The sequence below is a fragment of the Sorex araneus genome, chromosome 7, assembly GCF_027595985.1.
Source record: "Sorex araneus isolate mSorAra2 chromosome 7, mSorAra2.pri, whole genome shotgun sequence".
Taxonomy (NCBI): domain Eukaryota; kingdom Metazoa; phylum Chordata; class Mammalia; order Eulipotyphla; family Soricidae; genus Sorex; species Sorex araneus.
This window is the reverse complement of record NC_073308.1, coordinates 5,313,823-5,317,427: the sequence shown is the minus strand read 5'-3', so window position 1 is coordinate 5,317,427 and position 3,605 is coordinate 5,313,823. Positions and strand designations below refer to the sequence as shown.

General features: G+C 42.6%; 1 non-coding gene across 1 annotated transcript; it reads left to right on the top strand.

Moving 5' to 3' along the window:
• Positions 1–2,197: 2,197 nt before the first annotated feature.
• On the top strand, positions 2,198–2,329 carry LOC129406674 (small nucleolar RNA SNORA42/SNORA80 family). Its single transcript, XR_008631151.1, has one exon. It is a non-coding gene; the product is annotated as a small nucleolar RNA SNORA42/SNORA80 family (small nucleolar RNA).
• Positions 2,330–3,605: the final 1,276 nt, after the last annotated feature.

The following is a 3,605-nucleotide window of genomic DNA, read 5'->3' as shown; positions in this document are numbered from 1 at the left end:
ATCTAGATTACTGATTTTAGAATGATCTGTTTTTAAATAATATAAACATTTAATACCTCGAGTTTCTCTCTCCAATTTTATTTCAAAATATTTCTATAGAATATGTAACTTTTTAAATAAAATTTCTCTCTTTGACCCATGGAATAAAAACACTTTGCTTGATATTAAGAATTTAGAGTTCTATTTTTGTGTGTAGTTATCATTGGATACTTTTACTGTCTAATTGTCAGAGATTCAGAGATGACTGCTTGACTAGAGCTGTTACCGACTGGATTCCACAGGACGTCAAAAGCCCAAGGGGCTGCCCACCGACGAGATGGTCAGACTTCTTCATCAAAACCCTGAATGAGCAGTTTGGGGCTCTTCGTGTTCCTGGAGCGAGCAGATATCATTGGGCTACATTAGCACGAGATAGGGATAAATGGAGATGTTACTGGCGCCCGCTTGAGCAAATCTAAGATCAACGGATGACAAGTGACATCAAAAATTATCAAAAATTATCACTATCACTGTCATCATGTTGCTCATCAATTTGCTCGAGCGGGCACCAGTAATGTCTCCATTGTGAGACTTGTTACTGTTTATGGCATATTGAATACGCCATGGGAGCTTGCCAGACTCTGCCATGTGGGCGAGATATTCTCGGTAGCTTGCTGGGCTCTCTGAGAGGGGCAGAGGAACAGAATCCGAGTTGGCTGTGTGCAAGGCAAACGCCCTACCACTGTGCTATCGCCCCAGCCCGTGTTGGAAATTTTTTGATCAAAAATTAAGGGAAATAAAACTGAAAAAGAATGAAAAACATTGATAAACAAATTTACTGACTTATTCAGTTGCTTTATTTCATATGTGAAGTCTATATGTGTATTTTTTTTGGTGGGGGGTCAATCCTGGCAATGTTCAGGGGTTAGTCCTGGCTGTGCACTCAAAAACCACATCTGGCAGTGCTCAGGATCATTTGGGATGTCAGGGATCAAAACTGCGTCTGCTGTATGCCCGGTAAAACACCCTATTTGCTGTACTAGTGCTCAAGCCCCATCTATTTTTTTTTACCCTGATTTTTATTTTGGAAATTTCAAAGATATACAATAAAATACCAAGCTTCAGCAGGTATAAGTTCTTGTTTTCTCCAAGCTGTGCACTTGGAACATATTCTAGACAGCAGATAATTCCATCCACAAATATCTGACTTTCTCTAAAAGATACTTGTATTCACTTTCAATCATGTGAGAAGATGTTATATTGATTGAAGAGCACAGTAGTAACAGTTTTATACCAAAATAGGTGTTCATGGAGAAACTAAAATCACTTTTAGATATTATTTATGTACCGATAGTTCTGGTTTGGTTTGGCTCTGTCGGGTGGTGTGGGGGATCGAACCTGGGTCAGCTACATGTGAGGAAACACCCTGCCTCTTGTTGTCCTGCATCCTCAGGCTCTCAGATGCTGATGACTGTTACTATTCCTGAGCTGATATTTTTTTCCCTTGAAATTCGGTCTTAATATTTTGAGTTCCTTTCTGTGGATTTTATCCCTTTCTCTGTACCCCCATGAGGGGGCAGAAGAAGGAAGAGCATAGTAGAATTTAAATGAATCTAGCTTGAAGTTCATCTTTATTCATCAGTCAATAAACATTTTTGGAGTAACTTTTCAAAGTTACTCCAGAAACAATTTACAATGCCTTTTTACATTTTTTACAGTAATAACTGGGTATTTCTAGGGGGAGTTAAATTATAATCTTTAAAAAAGCATTTCCAGAGATCAGAGCAATGGTACAATGGGTAGGGCATGCAGCGTTGCATGCAGCTGACCTAGCCAGGTTCCATCCCCAGCACCCCATATGGTCCTCCAAGTACCACCAAGAGTGATTCCTGAGCTCAGAGCTAGGAGTAAGGCCTAAGCAGTGCTGGGCATGGCCCCCAAACAAAAATAACAAGTAAATGATTTCCCAAGCACTATCCGAGTATTCAACTTTCTCAGTCAATAGTTTGGGCTTCAGGGCCGGAGAAATATCTCAACGGGCCGGAGTGCATGCTTCCACTCAGAAGTTCCAGATTCTATTCCTGCACTACAGGGACCTTTAAGAACCTGCCAGGAAAGACCCCCGAGCTCTTAGCCCAGAATAACTTCTGAGGTTTGAGCGTATATGTAGTTTGAAAGTTACAGGTTTGAAAGCTCTTCTTGAAATTTCTCATCAGCTGCATGGGTTTGGGTCGCTGGTAGGTCCGTGCTCCGGGACCCTTCATAGCGCCCATGCCAGAGCAGCCTTCGGCCCCGCACCATTGCCTGGCCCTCCCAGGGGACAGCAGGCCCTGAAGCAGGTCACATAGTACAAAATAGGGGCAGCGTGTTTGAGTCATAGTGCCTGGTGACACTGGAAGACACACATGCTTGATGTTTACATATTTAGATATTGACTATTTTCAGGGAGCCATTCTACGCAATAACCGTTTATCACTTGAACCACATTTTTACTTTAATGATGTCCTATTTGAATACACAAAATGTAGTGTGATTTAGTGATAGTTTTTGTTTGTTTTGTTGTCACTCCTGGTGGTATTTAGGGCTTACTCCTGTCTCTGTGCTCAGGGATCACTCCTGGCAGGCCTAGGGGAACGTATTGAACCCGGGTAGGCTGAATTCAAGATAAGCGCCCTATCCACTGTACTATCACTCCAGCCCCTGATTCAGTGATAATTTGTAGAAATAACTTGTTGAAAATAAATTGCTATGAGCTAAATGTCTATTTGAATTCTTAAATGTCTTTTTAAAGTATTGGTTTGAAATTCATTAGTGAAGTTCTTAATGGCTATTCTCTAATTTTCTGTGATATAATCTGTATAATTTGTATATTGATTCCTCCGTCCTTCTCGGAGAGCCCGGCAAGTTACCGAGAGTATCCCGCCCGCACGACAGAGCCTGGCAAGCTACCTGTGGTGTGGTGAAGTCTCCCAATGGAGACATTACTGGTGCCTGCTCGAGCAAATTGATGAACAACGGGATGACAGTGATACAGTTATACAGTGAAATAAGTAAGCAAATAAGTAAATGCATTTATTTAGTAAGTAAGCAAGCAAGCAAGCAAGCAACTCGTCATTTTGACTTAGATGCAAGTAAGGTAGGGAGGAAATGTGAAGTGGGTGTCACTGAGCACAGGAAGGAATATCCATTTCTTGAAATAGGGGATGCAGTGTCCAAGGGCATGTTTCTGTCACATAGCCTGGGCCTCTTCTCCTGGTGTCACTTTCTCCACCTCCCAGGGAAAATGCTCTATGCTGAAGTTCCATGGCACTGTTCGCTGGGCCATGAGCCCCACCTCTCTCTCTCTCTCTCTCTCTCTCTCTCTCTCTCTCTCTCTCTCTCTCTCTCTCTCTCTCTCTCTCTCTCTCTCTCTCCGTCTCTCTCTCTCTCTCACACACACACACAGACAGACAGACAGACAGACAGACAGACACACACACACACACACACACACACACACACACACACACACACACATGCAGAGCACCAGCACCCAGGAAGGACTGTTGTTGTTTTTTCTTTTTCTGCTGGGCCCCCTGCCCTGCTCCCAAGATGGGGTGGTTATAGCATTCACTGATTCATTTGTT